Source organism: Chiloscyllium punctatum, chromosome 16, assembly GCF_047496795.1.
Source record: "Chiloscyllium punctatum isolate Juve2018m chromosome 16, sChiPun1.3, whole genome shotgun sequence".
Classification (NCBI taxonomy): Eukaryota; Metazoa; Chordata; class Chondrichthyes; order Orectolobiformes; family Hemiscylliidae; genus Chiloscyllium; species Chiloscyllium punctatum.
Window position 1 is genome coordinate 45,671,912 of NC_092754.1, and position 22,976 is coordinate 45,694,887.

General features: G+C 43.0%; 1 protein-coding gene across 3 annotated transcripts in view; it reads left to right on the forward strand.

The window, feature by feature from the left end:
- Positions 1–22,976, forward strand: part of LOC140487179 (ephrin type-B receptor 2) — a 718,490-nt gene that overhangs the window by 310,358 nt on the left and 385,156 nt on the right. The window lies entirely within an intron of this gene.

Consider the following 22,976-nt stretch of genomic DNA (forward strand, 5'->3'; position numbering starts at 1 on the left):
TGTAATCTAATCTAATCTAAAAAAAAATGAATTAGCCAGCAATCCCAAAGGAAGGACACAATGTGATTATAGGCTGATTTCTTGAACTGAAGAAGTGCACTTTCTTGTTGGTTGTGTTATATAGATATGATATTGTGAACATCTGCAATAAGGGATGTGATATCTCAGAACTGTGTGATATGGGGTATGATGTCGAAAACACTGTAGAATGTAATATAGAAAACACTGTGGTATGTGATATTGGTGAATACCAAGGTGCGGAGTGTGATATTGTGGGAGCTGTGGCATGGGTTGTGATATATAGAACACTGGTATGGAGTGTGGTACTGTGAACACAGGTGTAGAATGTGCTATTGTGAGAACTGTGATGTGATATTGTCAGCACTGTAGTGTGTTGTGTGATATCATGAGTGCTGGTTTGGGATATGTTGTAGGGATTTAATCTGTCTGAGATGGACTTGTAATGAGATAAGGATGCCGTGGTAACTATGTCAGTGTGAAACTGAAGTGGACAATGAGTCTTTAGTTGAATGGGAACTTCACAATTAATAGGAATCTTAATTGAACTACCATTAAACTTCTGAATTTTAGATTCAATTCATTGTTTAAATTGGTTGTGATTTAGTTCAGGATTTAACATGGGAATTGGATTCTCAATGGCATCTGCCAGAAATTTGAAATTATGGTGTCATTTACTGCTTTTGTAAATTAACATTTAAAAAGAATTGATGTCAATGTTTTTCAATGATTCACTCTTGGCAATGTTGTATTTTCTTTCCTGTAGTTGTAAAATACAGAATGTAAAGTGTGATAAATGCAGTGTTTACTGTCTTCTCGTTTCTCTTTCTTAGCCTAAGCCAACATATTCCTGAAATTGACCACTGACAGGTTTGACTAAATAGTGAAATGAGTGGTTGAATCTGATAGGGGTGTGTGCAATGGGGACTATGAGGGCAATGTGTGGCACAATCAGATAATATCTGAGGCGAAGCTCAACTTGACATCAAGATCACCTTGCTCCATCTTTTATGGTTTTCTTGAGCAGCATGTGGAGATTCTCACCAGGCAGCGGCAAGTTGCCAATTGATGGTGATTATTGCTGCTAAATACCTTGTTAATGCCCTAATTTGCCTCATTAATATTCAGGCTCCCATCTTGCCAATCTCTCCAAATAAACTGGTCATGAGGAAAACTCAACAAGGAAACCAGCGTGTACTTGGTAGATTCAGTTTGCTGCTTCTTCTGAACAACCTGAGTTGTACATAGAGCAAACACATCTCGACATGGTCCAGGGGCACCAGCCAAATGAGCTCCTCAATGGACATTGGCATCCAGAACCCGCTGATCATGGCCATCCTGGAACTTCTGTTATTCAGAAAGCATTGTATGCCAATAGCTAATATTGAAAGGCTGTAGCAGGCAGACTGCACACAGGTTAAAGAATTCAACATGTAGACCAGATAGGGCTGCATTTCAGGGATGCTGTCTTAGCATTTGTTTACGTAACTCCTATTTGCGTGCTGACAATATCTCTGCCTTGCCTTGTCGTGCCAATTAATGCAAAAACACAACCTGGTAGCTTACCTTGCTGCTAAACAATCCTCAGAGGGCATGCATTGTGCTCTATGGCAGTGTGCTTTGCCAATTATGAACTATGTGCCAGCAGCTTACATGGCAAACACACAGCATGCACAGTAAACATGCAGCCCATGTCTCAAAGTCTAAGAGTGTAGTCCTCACTGAAGACCGTGGAGGGACTTTCCAAGTACACTGAGCCAAGGGCAGTATCTCTATCATTCCAGTAATTGTCCACAGTCAGGCTGGGGTGTTCCTAACCTGAGGGTCCATGCCTCTTCTTTCCAAACCACAGTCTGTCTTTTAGCTCTGTAATGGCACATCTCGGAATAGGGCTAACACAGTCAGAGAGATTTATAGGCAAGCAGCCCAGGGTTTAGGAGTGTCTTGCATAGGTCTGCCCAGCCATGTTGGTCAAGAGATGGGCACTGTCAGTTTGTTGGATCCATCCATAGATATTTTAACGTGAAGCTGGGGTGTGGAATGGGGGTGTAGTGAGATGGGGGGAGGGGTAGTTGACAATGGGAAGAATGACCATAACTCAGCGGAAAATCACTCGGTTTGTAGGCTCTGGTGAAAGGTATAGTACAGTTGTCAAGGGGGAGGCAGAAGAATTTATAAAGGGATGCACGTTGCTAGGAATGGTATAAAATTGACTCTGCCCACCATTTTCCAGTTATAGTTAGCATCTACTGAATGGCAAATAATGGCCTGAATGCAGCTCATGGTGATCACCATCAGCAATGGGCTCCATCTGGTCACCAGATAATTTCTGAGACCCTCTATGTTCCCTTGCACAACACCATCATCTCCCATGGAGACCTATCACAATAACTTCACCTCTACCTCCTTGTTCCTCGAGCCCTAATATTACACTTTGTAGTGCCCACACTCCCCCATCAATGCCACTGTAATGGTTGCTGCACTTCCCATACGTATCATGACCTTCAATACTGTTCCACATTCCTCCCAAAATCTTGCCTCTCCCCTCCACCTTATTTGTCCCTAACGTAAAACATGCTTCTCCTTTCCATCCCAGCCTTGACTGCCACGCCCTGTTTTGCCAATAGCCTCCCTTTGCCCTTACAGCTCCTCCCCTCTCCCTTCCTGAACATCAGTGCAGACCTCCCCAGGACTGGATATACCCCAGAACTCTGACTGATTTTGAACAGGTCCTAAATCCCAGACTTTTGCATTTATAGCTCCCCAGCTGACAGTACACAGTTTGCATTAAAAACAGTATTAATGTTTTGAGTGCAGTGACGTTCTTCATAACAGGTTCTGAAACATTAACACTGTTTTCTCTTCACAGATGCTGCCAGACCTGCTGCGTTTCTCTAGCAGTTTCTGAATTCAGACATACCCACTGACTGTTAGTAACTCAAAAGGATAACTGACCATAGTCAAGCCCCTGGACTGTGAATATGACTGATAGTACCAGAACCCCCTGACCAATGCAGACCCCTTGATTAGATTGAGGACTAGCTCCCATCTAGTTTCTGACATAAGGAATGTGTCTGCCATGCAGGCAGCTGCCACACGCTGTAGATGTTCGAATGGCATCTTGGTGTGCCACACAGCAATATGTTCCCCTTAAACGCTCAGCCAGACCCCTATTGACAAGTAACCTGTCTGTGCATGTCAGTCGGACAGGACTGAGAACCTTGGCTCTGGTTGAAATGCCAATTGCTAATAGGCAAGGCAAGGCAAAGCAGGAATGCTGCGAGAGTGCAGATAGATGCTAAGAGAGCAAGTCATCAGCCCCAAGATGGAGCCTGGCCCACACGGGGAGCTGGAAGCCTGTCTTCATATAAATTGTCCTTGTAATGTTAGAGGTTGGTGCATCCTGCAGTGTAGGCATGTTACTAAGTACCCTGCAAGTGAATCAGAGATGTCCCATGAGTATCTTGAGGGGCTGGAAATTATTGAATGCTAATGTCCATTGAAGTGGGGTGATTGTAGGTGGTGCCCATAAATTGTGCCCTGAGATGTTGTTGCAGAAGAACATGGAGAAGAACGTGGAGGACCTTCACAGCCACCAATAGGCTTAAGAGACAAAAAAAAAACTGCAGATGCTGGAATCCAAAGTAGACAGATAGGAGGCTGGAAGAACACAGCAAATCAGATAGCATCAGAAGGTGGAGAAGTTGACGTTTTTGGTGTAGCCCTTCTTCAGGTATCTGCTCTGACTTCCATTTCGACAATTTGCAGCATCTAGTTTGCTCACTGAGGCTGGTAGGATACAAAGCTGCATATTAATGAGGAGAGATGTGCAGTCAGTGAGGTCATTAACAATGATGGCTGCCTAATGAGAATCTCATCTCGGCACCTAGAATTTATCGCATTGAGTTGTTCCTGAGAATGAGATAGGCCTCACTGGACTTCTGGCACATTTCTTGTCACAGCCCATATTAATCAGACCTACAAAAAATCTACAGCATGGAAAAAATGCCCTTCAGTCATTTTGTCCATGATGATCATCAAGCACCTATCTCCCTTAATCTCATTTCCCAGCACTTGTCCTATTTGTTGTGGTGCATTAATTATTCATCTAAATTCTTCCTTAAATCCCCTCTAAACTTTCTGTTCCTTACCTTAAATCAATGTACTCTAGTAATTGATCCCTATATTCAGGGAAACATTTATTCCTATTGTTTCTGTCTGTGCCACTTATAATTTTGTAGGCCTCGATTGGTTCTCCTCAGCATTTTCTACTCTGATGAAAACAATCCCAACCTATCTAGTTTCTCTTCACAGATGAATTGCTCCATTCCAGGCAACATGCTGGTGAATGTGCGGCGAAAAGTGTGGGTCTGTAAAAGCACAGCAGTTCAGGCAGCATTTGGGGAGCAGGAGAATCGATATTTCGAGCATAAGCTCTCCATCCCTTATGCTCAAAATGACAATTCTCCTGCTCCACGGATACTGTCTGACCTGCTGTGGTTTTCCAGAGACACAATTTTGAGTCTGATCTCCAGCATCTGCCGTCCTCACTTTCTCCCAATCTGCTTGTGAATCTCCTGTACGCCCTCTCTGGTGCAATTACATCATTATCATGTGGCAACCAGAACTATAGCCTGACCAATGTCTGGGCAAGACTTCAGGATCTCAATTTAATGTTCAATTCAAAAGTCAGCATCTCTAATAAAAGTAGAATTCCTTTGGAGCAGCATTAGAACTGTTTTCTTTTATGACAAATAATTTTGTCTCAGTCACTGAAGTAGCACTGACAATTGCAGATCAAATGATTTTCTAGGGTTTTGCAGCAGGAAATAAGTGATAAGGAGCAATGGTTATTTGCTAAAGGGACTGATAAAGCCAATTTCATTCTCCTGCTGAACACATTGACAGAAAGATTGCCTCTACTCCTGCAATTTCTGTTGGAATAATTTAACCAACTCACCTGGGTCTATTTACACTCAAAATTATTGACATTTGTAACCTGGGCTGGCACCAGTGGTGAGACAGAGTTTCCATTGGAATGTTTGCCTTCACATTAATTAATATGCATAATTAAACACAATGTCTACAGCTTGCACTCTGTACTTACTTACTCCAGAGTGTCTAGTGGAATGGCTAATTAACATATAGCAATGAAAGCAGAAAATACATCTGATTTCTAACGCAGAAACGAGCAGAAATTTTTCCACAACATGAAGTCTCCTTTCACTGGTTTGTTTTGTGAGATCCATAGGCATTTCAGCCCTTTCACTTTCAATTTCAACATTTTCCCTTCTTTTCCTGCAAACCATATTTAACAAGTGATGAGGTGGATTTGTAGATGATGTAAGTCACTTTAAGGCATGCCACACAAATCTGTTAGCTTCATTGCTTGTGAGACTTGTAAAAATTGTTCATGAAGATGTAGAGAGTACAGCAGAATACCCAGAGAGCTGATAAATATAGCTTAATGAGGAGAATTAATTCATTGGTGGTAAAGTGCTTTGGGGCATCCTATGGTTGTGAAGGTACTATATATAGGAAAGATGTGAATGCATTGGAGGAAGTGCAGAAGCAGGTTACAAGAATGGTCCAGGGATAAGGAACCTCAGTTATGAAGGTCAGTTGAAGAAGTTGGTACTGTTCTCCTTGGAGAGAGAACAATGAAGAGGAGAGTGGAAAAAAAAGTTCCTTATTGAATAAAAAGAAAGACAATTGATTTAAAGTAATGTGTAAATGAAGCAAGGGTGATGTGAAAAAAAACTTTCACATAGGAAATAGTTAGAATATGGAATATCTGGAAATATGGTAGAGGCAGGTTCAACTGAGGCTTTAAAGGGGACATTGGATGATTATGTGGATAGAAATAGTACAGATGGGTCTGGGGAAAAAGCAGGACATTGGCAGTAGGAAACGGGTGATGGGTGAAATGTACCCCGGAACAATTTTGTGATTCTGTAATAATGAAAGCAAAGAAGATGAGTGTGAAAGCTTTCCACTTATTAGAGTCATGGCACAAAGGAAGATGGTTGTTGGAGGTTAATAATCTCAGCTCCAGGTCATCTCTGAAGAAGTTCCTCAGGGTAGTGTCCTAGACTCAACCATTTTCAGCTGCTACATCAGTGACCGTCACAAGGTTGGAAGTGAAGACATTTGTTGATGAGTGCACAATGTTTGTCACCATTCATGACTCCTCAGGTACTGTATGCAACAAAACCTGGACAACATCCAGGTTTGGACTAATAAATGACAAGTAACATTTGTACCACACAACTGTTAGACAATGACCGTTTTCATCCAACAAGAGAGAATCTAACCATCACCCTTTGATGCTTATATGACCACTACCGAATCCTCCACTGGCAACATTTTTGGGGTTATCATAAACTGGAATTGTTAAGGTATATTCCTTTAAATTGGAAAAGTGGTAGCTGCTCAGAATGCAGTCTCCCCTACAATGGGGAGATGCAATGCAGCCTAAGTGACGTGCTTTATCAAACACCTACATTTGGTCTCAGGCCTACAGCAGTGACCTAGTGAAGCTCAACACGGGCTGGAAGAATAGTATCTCATCTGCTTGGGGACTATCTTCTTCCATGTCTCCTACCTAACCCCCAAATCTTAGGTCCTGTCATGAAATAGGTTGCTTTCATCACAATCAATGAATTTCCAACTGTTTATAGTCCTTATTATCAACTAACTAGCTTCTCATCTTCCCTGGTTTATGATCAATCTTTTTTTCCTGTGCGTCATTGGGATCTGTCTCCACGTATAAACACACTCCTTTTCCCCCTACCCCCATCATCAGCACAATGCCATGTTTTCCCAGCTGCTATCAGTACTGGAGAAGGGTCCCTGGACTGGAAACATTACCTGTCTTTTCTTTCCACAGATGCTGCCAGACTTGTTGGGTTTCTCAAACAATTTCTGTGTTTCTTTGTGCAGCATCTGCAGTTTTTTTGTCTCATTAAAATGAAACAAACTAATCCAGATCTCCCTAGAAGACGGGCGGCACGGTGGCACAGTGGTTAGCACTGCTGCCTCACAGCGCCAGAGACCTGGGTTCAATTCCCGCCTCAGGCAACTGACTGTGTGGAGTTTGCACATTCTCCTCATGTCTGCGTGGGTTTCCTCCGGGTGCTCCGGTTTCCTCCCACACTCCAAAGATGTGCAGGTCAGGTGAATTGGCCATGCTAAATTGCCCGTAGTGTTAGGTGAAGAGGTAAATGTAGGGGAATGGGTATGGGTGGGTTGCGCTTCGGCGGGTCGGTGTGGACTTGTTGGGCCGAAGGGCCTGTTTCCACACTGTAAGTAATCTAATCTAAACAAAAGAGCTAGAAATTAAGATGAAGAAGAAAAAGCGTACTTATGACAAGTATCAGGTAGAAAATAAAATTGAGAATCAACAAAAATATCAAAGATTCAGAAGGGAAGTGAGAAAGAAAATTAGAGAAGCAAAGAGAAATAATGAGAAAAGAGTATAACGTTATCGTGAAGAAGCGTCTCAAAGTCTTTTTTATAAATAGTAAGACTTTTACTGCTATGTGCAGGAGAGTTAATTAGGGACAAGCAAGAAGACTTATACCTGGTAGCAGGAGGCATGGCTGAGGTGGTAGATGAATACTTGGCACTGGTCTTTACCAAAAAAGAGTGATGCTACCCAGGCCGTGGTGATAGGGGAGGGAACTCAGTCAGTAGAAGGGTCCTGGATGGTATGTTGCCTCCTGGGTGCAAGGGCCAGGGATGTCTTGGATCAGGTCAAAGGAGGAGGGTGAGCAGCAAGAAAATGTGGTCCACATTGGAACCAAAGACATTGGTAGGGAAAGGGATGAGGACTTGAAAAGAGAACATAGGGAGTTAGATTGGAAGCTAGAAGGATTGCTACCAGTGCCATATGCTAGTAAGGCAAGGAATAGAGAGCAAGTGCGGATGAACAGTGAGGATGCAAAGATCATCGTCAAAGTTGATGGCTGCAGGGCTGATGTAGAAGGGAAGGTTTCAGATATGTGGATCAGTGGGATACCTTCTGGGGAAAGTGGAACCTGAACTGGAGGGGCACCAATATGCTAAGCAGGAGGCTTGCTAGAACTCTTCGGGGGGGTTCAAACTAGGCTGGCGGGGGGTGGGAACCAGAGCTACAGATCAGAGGATGGAATAGGTAGTGAACAGCCAGATATAGCGTGCAGAGGGATCAGCACTTGATAGGGCAAAGATACAGTCAGTGTGATGGGTTGACGTGTGTCTATTTGAGCGCTAAAAATGTCAGGGATAAGGGTGATGAACTTAGAGCACGGATGCTACTTGGAGCTACTTGGAGCTATGATCTTGTGGCCATTATAGAGACTTGGCTATCACTGGGGCAGGAATGTTGTTGGATATCTGGGGTTTAGATGTTTTATTAGGAATAGTGAGGGGAGGTAAAGGAAGTGGGGGGCTGGTATTGATAATCAGGGATAGTATCACAGCTGCAGAAAGGTAGGTTGTCAAGGAGAGTTTGACTACTGAGACAGTATGGTTGGAAGTCAGAACAGAAAAGGAGCAGTCACTATATTGGGAATTTTCTGGGCGGCACGGTGGCATAGTGGTTAGCACTGCTGCCTCACAGTGCCTGAGACGCGGGTTCAATTCCCACCTCGAGCGACTGACTGTGTGGAGTTTGCACATTCTCCCAGTGTCTGCGCGGGTTTCCTCCGGGTGCTCCGGTTTCCTCCCACAGTCCAAAGATGTGCAGGTCAGGTGAATTGGCCATGCTAAATTGCCCGTAGTGTTAGGTAAGGGGTAAATGTAGGGGCATGGGTGGGTTGCGCTTCGGCGGGTCGGTGTGGACTTGTTTGCCCGAAGGGCCTATTTCCACGCTGTAATGTAATCTAATCTAACCCCCCCCCCCAATAGCAACAGAGAGATGGAGGAGCAGATTGGGAAACAGATTTTGGAAAGGTGCAGAAGTAAGAGGGTTGTTGTCATGGGTGACTTCAACTTTCTTAACATTGATGGAACGTCCTTAGTGCAAATAGTTTGAATGAAGCAGTTTTTGTCAGGTGTGTCCAGAAAGGGTTCCTGACTCCATATGTAGATAGTCTGACAAAAGTGGAGGCCATATTGGATTTGGTGCTTGGCAACAAACCAGGTCAGGTGTCAGATCTCTTGGTGGGAGACCATTTTGGTGATAGTGATCACAACTCCCTGACCTTTAGTATAGTCATGGAGAGGGATAGGAACAGATGGTATGGGGAAAGTAAGGAGGATTATAATCTTATCAGGCAGGAGCTGGGCATCTAAATTAGGAATAGTTGTTCTCAGGGAAATGCACGACAGAAATGTGGAGGTTGTTTAGCGAACACTTGTTGATAGTGCTGGCCAGGTTTGTCCCACTGAGGCAAGGAAGGGATGGTAGGGTGAAGGAATCCTGGCTGGAAAGGGATATGGAACATCTAGGCAAGAGGAAGAAGGAAGCTTACTTCAGGTGGAGGAGGCAAGGATCAGGCAGGTCTTCAGAAGGTTACAAGGTAGCCAGGAAGGAACTGAAGAATAGACTTGGGAGAGATAGAAGTGAGAATGAAAAAGCTTTTGCAGGTAGGATTGAGGAAAATACTAAGGCATTCTACATTTATGTGAGGAACAAGAGGAAGGCGAGACTGAGGGTAGGACCGATCAGGGATAGTGCTGGGAACTTATGCCTGTAGTCAGAGGAAGTAGTGGGTGGTCCTTAATGAATTCTTTGCTTCAGTATTCACGAGTGAGAGGGACCTTGTCATTTCTGAGGACAGCGTGAAACAGACTGATATGCTTGAACATTTTGATGTCAAGGAGGAGGATGTGATGAAATTTTGAAAATCATGAAGATAGATAAAACCCCTGGGCCAGACAAGGTATACCCAAGGTTACTACAGAAGTAAGGGAAGTGATTGCTGCGGCTTTGGTAATGATCTTCACATCCTCCCTCTCCACTGGAGTAGTGCCAGATGACTGGAGGGTGGCAAATGTTATTCCTGTGTTCAAGAAAGGGAATAGGGATAATCAATAGACAATAGACAATAGGTACAGGAGAAGGCCATTCAGCCCTTCGAGCCTGCACCGCCATTCAATATGATCATGGCTGATCATTCCTAATCAGTATCCTCTTCCTGCCTTATCTCCATAACCCTTGATTCCACTATCTTTGAGAGCTCTATCCAAATCTTTCTTAAATGAATCCAGAGACTGGGCCTCCACTGCCCTCTGGGGCAGAGCATTCCACACAGCCACCACTCTCTGGGTGAAGAGGTTTCTCCTCATCTCTGTCCTAAATGGTCTACCCCGTATTTTTAAGCTGTGTCCTCTGGTTCGGCACTCACCCATCAGCGGAAACATGTTTTCTGCTGCCAGAGTGTCCAATCCTTTCATAATCCTATATGTCTCAATCAGATCCCCTCTCAGTCTTCTAAACTCAAGGGTATACAAGCCCAGTCACTTCAGTCTTTCAGTGTAAGTTAATCCTGCCATTCCAGGAATTGACCTCGTGAACCTATGCTGCACTCCTTCAATAGGCAGAATGTCTTTCCTCAAATTTGGAGACCAGAACTGCACACAGTACTTCAGGTGTGGTCTCACCAGGGCCCTGTACAGCTGCAGAAGCACCTCTTTGCTTCTATACTCAATTCCTCTTGTTATGAAGGCCAGCATGCTATTAGCCTTCTTCACTACGTGCTGTACCTGCAGGCTTGCCTTCATTGACTGGTGTACAAGAGCACCCAGATCTCTCTGTACTGCCCCTTTACCTAAATTGATTCCATTGAGGTAGTAATCTGCCTTCCTGTTCTTGCCACCAAAGTGGATAACCAGACATTTATCCACATTAAATTGCATCTGCCATGCATCTGCACATTCACCCAACTTGTCCAGGTCACCCTGTAATCTCCTAACATCCTCATCACATTTCACCCTGCCACCCAGCTTTGTATCATCAGCAAATTTGCTAATGTTATTGCTGATACCATCTTCTATATCATTAACATATATTGTAAAAAGCTGCAGTCCCAGCACAGATCCCTGCGGTACCCCACTCTTCACTGCCTGCCATTCCGAAATGGAGCCGTTTATCACTACCCTTTGTTTCCTATCAGCCAACCAATTTTCAATCCAATCTAGTACTTTGCCCCAATACCATGCGCCCTAATTTTACTCACTAACTTCCTGTGTGGGACTTTGTCAAAAGCTTTCTGAAAGTCCAGGTACACTACATCTACTGGATCTCCCTCGTCCATCTTCAGAGTTACATATTCAAAAATTTCCAGAAGATTAGTCAAGCATGATTTCCCCTTCATAAATCCATGCTGACTCTGACCTATCCTGTTACTATTATCCAGATGTGCCGTAATTTCATCCTTTATAATAGACTCCAGCATCTTTCCCACCACTGAGGTCAGACTAACTGGTCTATAATTTCCTGCTTTCTCTCTCCCACCTTTCTTAAAAAGTGGTATAACATTAGCCACGCTCCAATCCTCAGGAACCGACCCCAAATGTATCGAACCCTGGAAAATAATCACCAACGCATCCACAATTTCCCGAGCCACTTCCTTCAGTACCCTGGGATGTAGACCATCAGGCCCCGGAGACTTATCAACCTTCAGACCTTCAACCTTCAGTCTCTCCAACACCAAATCCTGGCAAATATAAATTCCCGTAAATTCAGGTCCTTCAGCCACTGTTACCTGGGAATTACAGACCAGTCAGTCACATGTCTGTGGTAGGGAAAGTATTGGAGAGGGTTCTGAGAGCCATGAGTTATGATTATTCGGAAAACCATAGTTTCATTAGTGATAGTCAGCATGACTTTGTTAGGGGCATGTCGAGCCACACAAACCTTATTGAATTCTTTGATGATGTGACCAAACACAGTTATGAAGGCAGAGCAGTGGATGTGATGTACATGGATTTTAATAAAGCATTTTGTAAATTTCCCCATTGTAAGCTCATTCAGAAAGTAAAGAGGTATGGGATTCAAGGAAATCTGGCTGTCTGGATACAGAATTGTCTGGCCCATAGAAGACAAAGGGTGGTGGTTGATGGAAAGTATTTAGCCTGGAGCGTGGTGACAAGTGGTATTCTGCGGGGATTTATTCTGGGACCTCTGCTCTTTGTGATTTTTATAAAGGACTTGGATGAAGAAATGGAAGAGTCTGTTTATAAGTTTGCCGATGACACGAAGTTTGGTGGAGTGCTAGATAGTGTGGAGGGCTGTTGTTGGTTGCAATGGGATATTGACAAAACCGGGCTGAGAAGTGGCAGATGGAGTTCAGCCTGGAAAAGTGTGAAGTGACTCAGTTTGGAAGGTGGAATTTTAATGCACTATAAAGGGTTAAAGGCAGGTTCTTGGCAATGTGGAGGAACAGGGGAATTTGGGGTCCATGTCCATAGATCCCTCGAAGCTTCCACCCAAGTTGATAGGTTTGTTCAGAAGGGGTATGGTGTGTTGGCTTTCATTAGCAGGAGGATTAAGTGTAAGAGCTGTGAGGTTATGCTGCAGATCTGTAGAGTCCTGGTTAGACCACACATGGAATATTATGTTCAGTTCTGGTCACGTAATTGTCGGAAGTTATGTTGTAACTTTAGAGATGGTGCAGAGAAGATTTAGCAGGATGCTGCCTGGACTGGAGGACATGTCTTATGTGCAAAGGTTGAGGGAGCAAGGGCTTTTCTCATTGAAGTGAAGGAAGTTGAGAGTGACTTGATAGACGTGTACAAAATGATGAGAGACACAAATAGTCAGAGACTTTTTCCTAGAGTGGAAATGGCAATCACAAAGGGGCATCAATTTAAGGTGATTGGAGGAAAGTTTAGGGGAGATGTCAGAGATAGGTTCTTTCGTCAGAGAGTGGTGGGTGCATGGAATGCACTGCCAGCAGTGGCAGTAGAGTCATGTACCTTAGGGACATTTAAGCAACTCTTGGAAAGGCACATGGAAGATTGTACAATGAAGGGTATGTAGGTTAGTCTGATCTTAAAGTAGGATAAAAGGCCGGCACAACATTGAGGGGTGAAGGGCCTGTAATGTGCTGTACTGTTCTGTATTCTTAAGCATTCCAAAATATATAGTGTTAGATAGAGTGGTGATACTTGAAGTTGACAAGGCACTGGGACCAGATGAGACGCATCCAATAATTTTGAAAAAGGTGAGAGTGTAAACTGCCAGGCACTGGTCACAATTTTTCAATCTTCCCAAGACTTGGGGTAGATGCCAGAAAGCTAGAGAATTAATTAATTATCTTCTAGACACCTCTTTCTGAAGATTATACCATGGATGTTAATTTAGATAAATGTGAGGTACTGCGTTTTGGAAAGACAAATCAGGGCAGAATTTATACAAGTCTTGGGGAGATTGAAAAATTGTGACCAGTGCCTGGCAGTTTACACTCTCACCTTTCTCAAAGTTCTTGAATGCATCTCATCTGGTCCCAGTGCCTTGACAACTTCAAGAATCACCACTGTATACAACACTATATATTTTGAATGTTTAAGAATACAGAACAGGTAAGGTTCTGGGGATGTTGCTGAACAAAGAGACCTTGGAGCTCAGGTTCATAATTCCTTGAAATTGGAGTTGCAGGTAGACAAGATAAAGAAAGCATTTGGTATGCTTGCCTTTATTAGTTAGTGCATTGAATATTGGGGTTGGGAGGTCATGTAGAGGACATTGGTTTGGCCACTTTTGGAATACTGTGTTTACTCCTGGTCTCCCTGCTATAGGAAAGATGTTGTGAAACTTGAAAGGGTTCAAAAAGGATTTACAAAGATGCTGCCACGTTTGGAGATTTTGGGCTATAAGGAGAGCCTGAATAGGCTGGGGATGTTTTCCCTGGAGCATTGAAGGCTGAAAGCTGACTTTACAGAGGTTTATAAAATGATGAGGGCATAAGTGGGTGAATCGGCAAGGTCTTTTCTGCAGGGTAGGGGAGTCCAAAACTGGAGGGCATAGGTTTAAAGTGAGAGGGTCAAGATATAAAAGGGACTTAAGGGGCAATTTTTTTCGGGCAGAGGGTGGTGCAGATATGGAATGAGCTGCCAGAGGAAGTGATGGAGGCTGGGACAATTACAGCATTTAACAGGCATCTGGATGTGTATATGAATAGGAAGGGTTTTGAGGGATATGGACCAAATGCTGGCAAATGGGACGAGATCAATTTACAATATCTGGTCGGTATGGACAAGTTTGACTGAAGGGTCTGTTTCCATGCTATACATCTCTACGACTCTATGACTCAAACATTACATCCTTATTCAGAAAAGTTAAAAATCACACAACACCAGGTTATAGTCCAACAGGTTTAATTGGAAGCACAGTAACTTTCGGAGCACCGCTGGTTCCACAACCACCTGATGAAAGAGCGTCGCTCCGAAAGCTAGTGTCCTACCAATTCAACCTGTTGGACTATAACCTGGTGTTGTGTGATTTTTAACTTTGTACACCCCAGTCCAACACCGGCATCTCCAAATCTTGTTCAGAAAATGTTGTTAGGATAATCCCATCAATTACAGACCAGTCTGTTTAACTTTTGTGGTGGTGAAGTTTCTCGAAACAAAAACAGAAATTGCTGTGGAGACCTAGCATGTTTGGCATTATCTGTGGAAGAAAGTCTGGAGCTGGAAAAGCACAGCAGATCAGGCAGCATCTGAGGAGTAGAAGAGTCGACGTTTTGGGCACAAGCCCTTCATTAGGAGCTGCTGTGCTTTTCCAGCACCACACTCTTGACTCTGATCTCCAGAATTTCTCCTCTGTGGAAAGAAAGTGGAGTTAATGTTTTGAGTCGAATAACTCTTCTTCAGAACTGATAGTAGTTAGGAAAATGTTGTATTTTAGCTGATGGCATAGAGTGTGGATGGTGGAGGGACAGTGTGTGTACAGGTTGGGATCATGGAGAGGAATGAATGCCAGGAGATTGATGCCAGAGGGAAAGAGAGAGAATGAAAATTAGGCAAACAAAGGCCTAAAACAAAGGCAAACAAACTTCAACACGCCATCATGTTCCCTGGTCAACATGCCTGTCTAGGAGTGTTGCAGTGCTCCAGCGAGACTCAGCTCAAGCTGGAAGAATAGCATCTCACTTTCCGCTTGGGGGCCCTACAGCCTCTGGACTCAATATGAAGTTCAATATTTTGAACACTCCTTCCATGTCAAATAACTACCCCACACTCCAGGCCATGTCACGATATGGGCTGTTTGATAATGGAGACAATGTTGTGGTTCTGTTCGCCGAGCTGGGAATTTGTGTTGTAGACATTTCGTCCCCTGTCTAGGTGACATCCTCAGTGCTTGGGAGCCTCCTGTGAAGCGCTTCTGTGATCTTTCCTCTGGCATTTATAGTGGTTTGTCTCTGCCGCTTCCGGTTGTCAGTTCCAGCTGTCCGTTGCAGTGGTCGGTATATTGGGTCCAGGTCGATGTGCTTATTGATTGAATCTGTGGATGAGTGCCATGCCTCTAGGAATTCCCTGGCTGTTCTCTGTTTGGCTTGTCCTATGATAGTAGTGTTGTCCCAGTTGAATTCATGTTGCTTGTCATCTGCGTGTGTGGCTACTAAGGATAGCTGGTTGTGTTGTTTCATGGCTAGTTGGTGTTCATGGATGCGGATCGTTAGCTGTCTTCCTGTTTGTCCTATGTAGTGTTTTGTGCAGTCCTTGCATGGGATTTTGTACACTACATTGGTTTTGCTCATGCTGGGTATCGGGTCCTTCGTTCTGGTGAGTTGTTGTCTGAGAGTGGCTGTTGGTTTGTGTGCTGTGATTAGTCCTAGTGGTCGCAGTAGTCTGGCTGTCAGTTCGGAAATGCTCTTGATGTATGGTAGTGTGGATAGTCCTTTGGGTTATGGCATGTCCTCGTTCCATTGTCTTTCCCTTAGACATCTGTTGATGAAATTGCGAGGGTATCCGTTTTTGGCGAATACATTGTATAGCTGTTCGTCTTCCTCTTTTTGCAGTTCTGGTGTACTGCAGTGTGTTGTGTCCCTTTTGAACAGTGTCTTGATGCAATTTCTTTTGTGTGTGTTGGGGTGGTTGCGTTTGTAGACCATAATTCGGTGAAATGGAGACAATAATTAGGTGAAAATGTATTGGTTGTGCTGAAAGTAGCCAATACCATGACAGGGCACGGAGCGTGGGAAGATGGAAATTGATGTTCAGGTCCTGATATTATTGAACTCTCATTATCCCGTGGCAATTTCCCATGCACTCTAGAAGGTCTAATATTTGCCCTTTACCTCCTCCTTCCTCAGTATCTCAGACTCCATATACCTTTCACACAAATCAGCGATTTACCTCCACTTTGTCAATCTAATCTACTGGTATTCGCTGCTCAAAATGTGGTATCCTCTACATTTGGGAAATGAAACACAGATTGGGCAACTGTTTTGCAGAATACCTACATTTATTGGCTGCAAAAATGCCCCGAGGTTTCCAGTTGCCTGCCACTTCAATACGTCTTCATGTTCCCTGGTCAACATGCCTGTCTAGGAGTGTTGCAGTGCTCCAGCGAGACTCAGCTCAAGCTGGAAGAATAGCATCTCACTTTCCACTTGGGGGCCCTGCAGCCTCTGGACTCAACATGAAGCTCAGTAATTTGAACATTCCTTCCATGTCCAGTTACACTCCAGGCCCTGTCACGATATGAGCTGCTTTCAGCACAGGCAACTAATTTTGACCTACTCCTTATCTCCATTCTCAGCTTTTCTTCTTCCCTTGTTTATTATAAACCATCCCTTTCTCTGGGTTCTGAGGAAGGGTCACCAGACCCAAAATATTAACTCTGATTTCTCTTCAAAGTTGCTGCCAGACCTGCTGAGCTTTTCCAGCAAATTCATTTTTATCTTTCTTGACCTAACTTGAAAAATATATCTGATTCACATGTGACTCCAGGCCTACCCATTGGTGTTTACTATTTTGACCAGTCTGCTAAGTGGGATCTTGTCAAGTGCCTTACTAAAATTCATGCAGAAAACATCTACTGCGCTGCCCTCATCAATTCTCCTTGTCACTTCCTCAAAAAATTCAAACAAATTTGTAAGCCATGACCATCTCTTCACAAATCTATGCTGTCCATCCCTAACTAGTGCATGCCTTTGTTAACGATAGTTTATCCAATGTCTCGGGATGGATTCTAACAATTTGCCCATCACTGAAGTAAGAATAACAGGCATACAATTGTTTGACATTTTCTTTGTACCCTTTTTACACAACTAACTATGTTTGCATTCTTCCAATCCTTTGGCACTTTACATGTGTCGAGTGAAGATTGGAAAATAATCCTCAGAGGATCTGCTATTTCCTCCCTGACCTCCTTCGCCATCCTAGGGAACAACCCATCTGGCCCTGGTGACTTATCCATTTTCAAGGATTCTAACGCTTCGAACACATCCTTTCTCATTATGATTATTTTGTCCAATATGTCACACCGCTCCTCTTGAACTACTATGTTCACATCATTCCTTTTCTTTGTGAATGCAGAGACAAAAAAATATTAAAATCTTTCTTTAACCTGTGCATCTTCACACAAGTTCTCTTCTCTGATAGGTCTCCCTTTTCCTTAACTATCCTTTTTCTCTTTCTATATTAGTAAAACATTTTTGGGTTTTCCTTCATCTTGGTTGCTAAAATGTTTCAAGACCTTTCTTTAATCTCCTTATTTTTACTTGATCTTTGTACTTTCTATTATCCTCTAGGCTATCAGCAGTATTGATTTTTTGTGATTATCATATACTTTCATTTTCTATTTAATTCCCCCCTCCCCCCTGTATTTTTGTAGACAAACATGGGGGTCTAGATTTGGCAAAACCATTTTTATTTTTGGACAGGACATGTTGGTTTGGGCCCTGAGGATCTCACTTTTTGGTGCTCCATTGGTTTACCACTGATTTATCCTTCAGCTGCCCCCGTTCAGTCTACCTCAGCTCAATCACTTCTCTGTTTTCTAAAATTTGTCTTCCCTCAGTTAAAACCTTTTTACTGCCAATTTATCTTGGTTCTTTTCCATAATAATACTAAATCTAACACTAAATTGTGGTCATTATCCCAATATGGTCACTCACTGTCACTTTACATACTTGCCTATCTTCATTTTCCAAAACAAAATCCAGAATTGTATCTCCTCTTTTTCAGCTTGTCACATATTCTTAAAGCAAACCTTTGGAGATTGAACATGAATTTTGACCATCAATGCCCCCTATACTTTTTGAAACCCAGTTGATATTGAGATTGTTAAAGTGTCCAATGATTATTGCCTTCTTATTACATTCAGAAAGTTGTTTATCACTTCTCACAATTGTAGTTGATTCTTCAAACCAATACTGCTACTCTCCTCCCTCCTTTTTTGTCACTCACTCTACCCTGCCTGAAAACTCTATATCCAGGGATATTGAGCTGTCTCTTCCACCTCTCCTTTAGCCAAGTTTCCTTTATAGCAATCACATCACCATTTCTCTACCTGCACCCTCAATTCACTTCTCTTGTTTGTAATAACCCCATTAAATTCCTTTCTGGATATATTTTAATCCTTGTTTCGTTAATCTTTGAATGCTGTCTACATCACTAACTAATGTTTAGCATAGATTACTTACAGTGTGGAAACAGGCCCTTCGGCCCAACAAGTCCACACTGACCCTCCAAAGAGCAACCCGCCCGGACCCATTCCTCTACCTTTACCCCTTCACCTAACACTATGGGCAGTTTAGCATGGCCAACTTACCTAACCTGCACATTTTTGGACTGTGGGAGGAAACCGGAGCACCCGGAGGAAACCCATGCAGACACGGGGAGAATGTGCAAATTCCACCCAGACAGTTGCCTGAGGCGGGAATTGAACCCGGGTCTCTGGTGCTGTGAGGCAACAGTGCTAACCACTGTGCCACCATGCCACCAATTTCCTGATCTAAATCTGACTCATTTAAGTCTACATTTCAGTTCACTTGCCTGAGGTATGGTGACCATCAGGTTAAACTCACCACCAGTCGTCTCTCTGTAATGAGAACGAACAGTCTTATACCCCCCTGGGATTATGGTGACTTTATCTTTATCTATGTTAGTTTTAAAATAGTGATGGAAAAGGATAGACCAGATCTAAAAGTTGAAGTTCTAAGTTGGAGAAAGGCCAATTTTGACGGTATTTTGCAAGAACTTTGAAAGTCTGATTGTGGGCAATGTTCGCAAGTAAAGGGACAGTTGGAAAATGGGAAGCCTTCAGAAATGAGATAACGAGAGTCCAGAGAAAGTATATTCCTGTTCGGGTGAAAGGAAAGGCTGGTAGGTATAGGAAATGCGCGATGTCTAAAGAAATTGAGGGGTTGGTTAAGAAAAACAAGGAAGGTATAGACAGGATAGATCGAATGAATCTTTAGAAGAGTATAAAAGCTGTAGGAGTTTAATTAAGAGGGAAATCAGGAGGGCAAAAAGGGGACATGAGATAGCTTTGGAAAATAGTGTTGAAGAGAATCCAAAGGGTTTTTAAAAATACATTAAGGACAAAAGGGTCACAAGGGAGAGAATAAGGCCCCTCAAAGATCAGCAAGGCGGACTTTTTGTGGAGCCGCAGGAGATGAGGGAGATACTAAATGAATATTTTGCATCAGTATTTACTGAAGAAAATGACACAGAAGATAAAGAATGTAGGGAAATAGGTGGTGATATCTTGCAAAATGTCCATATTACAGAGGAGGAAGTGCTGGATGTCTTGAAACACTTAAAAGTGGATAAATCCCCAGGACCTGATCAGGTGTACCCTAGAACTCTGTAGGATGTGGTTGCTGGGCCTCTTACTGAAACATTTGTATCATCGATAGTCACAGGTGAGGTGCCGGAAGACTGGAGGTTGGCTAACGTGGTGGCTCTGTTTAAGAAAGGTGGTAACGACAAGTCAGGGAACTATAGACCAGTGAGCCTGACATCGGTGGTGGGCAAGTTTTTTTTTAGATTACTTAGATTAAATTAGATTACTTACAGTGTGGAAACAGGCCCTTCGGCCCAACAAGCCCACACCGGCCCTCTGAAGAGCAACCCACCCAGACCCATTCCCCAAAATCTAACACTACGGGCAATTTAGCATGGCCAATTCACCTAACCTGCACATTTTTGGACTGTGGGAGGAAACCGGAGCACCCTGAGGAAACCCACGCAGACAATGGGAGAATGTGCAAATTCCACACAGCGTTGTTGGAGGGAATCCTGAGGGACAGGATGTACATGTATTTTGGAAAGGCAAGGACATGGCTTTGTGTATGGGAAGTCATGTCTCACAAACTTGATTGAGTTTTTTGAAGAAGTAACAAAGAGGATTGATGAGGGCAGAGCAGCGGATGTGATCCATATGGACTTCAGTAAGGCATTCGACATGGTTAGCAAGGTTAGATCTCATGGAATACAGGGAGAACTAGCCATTTGGATATGGAAATTGCTCAAAGGTAGAAGCCAGAGGATGGTGGTGGAGGGTTGTTTTTCAGACTGGCGGCCTGTGACCAGTGGAGTGCGACAAGGATCGGTGCTGGGTCCACAACTTTTCGTCATTTATATAAATTATTTGGATGTGAACATAAGAGGTACAGTTAGTACGTTTGCAGATGACACCAAAATTGGAGGTGTAGTGGACAGCAAAGAAGGTCACTTCAGATTACAACGGGATCTTGAACAGATGGCCAATGGGTCGAGTGCTGCATTTTGGGAAAGCAAATCTTAGCAGGACTTATACACTTAATGATAGGGTCCTAGGGAGTTTTGCTGAACAAAGAGACCTTGGAGTGCAGGTTCATAGCTCCTTGAAATTGGAGTCGCTGGTAGATAGGATAGTGAAGAAGGCATTTAGTATGCTTTCCTTTATTGGTCAGGTATTGAGTACAGGAGTTGGGAGGTCATGTTGCGGCTGTACAGGACATTGATTAGGCCACTGTTGGAATATTGCGTGCAATTCTGGTCTTCTTTGTACTGGAATGATGTTGTGAAACTTGAAAGGGTTTACAAGGATGTTGCCAGGGTTGGAGGATATGAGCTATAGGGAGAGGCACAACAGACTGGGGCTGTTTTCTCTGGAGGATCGGAGGCTGAAGGATGACCTTACAGAGATTTAAAAAATCATGAGGGGCATGGATAGGATAAATAGACAAAGTCTTTTCCCTGGGGTGGGGGAGTCCAGAACTAGAGGGCATAGGTTTAGGGTGAGAGGGGAAAGATATAAAAGAGACCTAAGGGGCAACTTTTTCACGCAGAGAGTGGCACATGTATGGAATGAGCTGCCAGAGGAAGTGATGGAGGCTCGTACATTTGCAACATTTAAAAGGCATTTGGATGGGTGTGTGAAAAGGAAGGGTTTGGAGGGATATGGGCTGGGTGCTGGCAGGTGGGACTAGATTGGGTTGAGATGTCTAGTCGGCATGGACGAGTTGGACCAAAGGGTCTGTTTCTGTCCTGAACATCTCTATGACTCTATGTTACTTCTGTTGTAAGCAACGCTTACAAAAAAGCCATGCCTTTAGTGGAACAAAAAAGTATATGTTTAGAAAAATATCAATTTATAATAGCCTTTCATTACTACTATGGCTCACCAAATATGCTTTCCACAAAATGAATCATTTTATTGTGTTGTAACTACCTGTGTTTCAACAGGCCAAGAAATGCTGATGTGAATGCATTCTGCCGAATGATTAGATCATCATGACACACATCGATTATTTATAAACACATTACATAACATCAGCTCCTTCAATGAAGCGCCAATCTATTCCAGCAATTAGCATTTTGTACAACACCTAATGTATCTCATTATTGGTATAATTATAGTTCTGTAACAGACTGCACATTACAGGGTGTTGTTTACTGCAGCCGAGACAGAGATTAATAACTATTTTGCTAAATTTCTGGTTTGTTATTTCCTTCATGTCAAGTTATAAGTACACAGAATTTACGATAGCATCAGCTCACAGGCCTGTTGACACGCAAACATGCAGGCTCCCTGAGTGGAACAATTTGTGCTGAGGTGTATTTCCCCTTGTTCACTGTTATATGATTCATGTGGTCATAGAGGTGTTTGTGATCTTCATGGATATAAACTGAGTTGTATAGATTTAGTTAGCTGTAAGTCTGCACAATTGCCAAAGCTGCAAAGGTAAACGTTCCTCGGGCACTGCTCCCTATGTGTTGTCTAATGGTTTGAGTAAATGCATTTCAGATATATTTAGTTCAGGGCTACATTTGCTCTTGGACCTCTTCTATTGATCCTGAAGCAAGTGACAGGCTTCCCAGTCCCCACAAACAAGGTAAACAACCATTCAGATTTCACAACACACTCACATTTTGCAATCAGCCTTACAATACCTAAGCTTCAATTATAACTTATTGGAGCTGGGCAAGAAACCAAACAAGGCATTCTATAGAATAATATTAAACAATGACCTGCTGAACCTGAAAGAGAGATTGTGGCCTTTGCATTTCCTGGATTTTAAGAGATCTGCTGAAATGAGCACTATTATTACAATTTACAGAAATCACTCAGATCATGTGGTAGCTAAATTTACTAATGACATAAAAATAGACATGACAGTAAGTGGTGAAGAGTATATAAGGAGACTACAAACAGATGTGGATGGATGAAGTGAGTGAGCAAAGATCTGGAGTAAAATGTGGGCAAGTGTGAAATTGTCCAATTTGGCAGGAAGAATAAGAACATACGAACATACGAACATAAAAAAATCAGACCAGGAGTGGGCTATCTGGGCTTACTAGGTCATTCAACAAGATCATAGCTGATCTTTTTGTGGGCTCAACTCCACTTACCCGCTTGCTGACCATAACCACAAATTCCTTTACTGTTTAAAGATCTATGTTTGCCTTAAAAACATTCACCGAGGTAGATTGCCTGTACCTGTGTTTTGGTTTTTTTGCCACTGTTTACTCATTATTTACTTGTCTATGCTGTTTAACTATGTGATTGCCTGTATTGCTCACAAGACAAA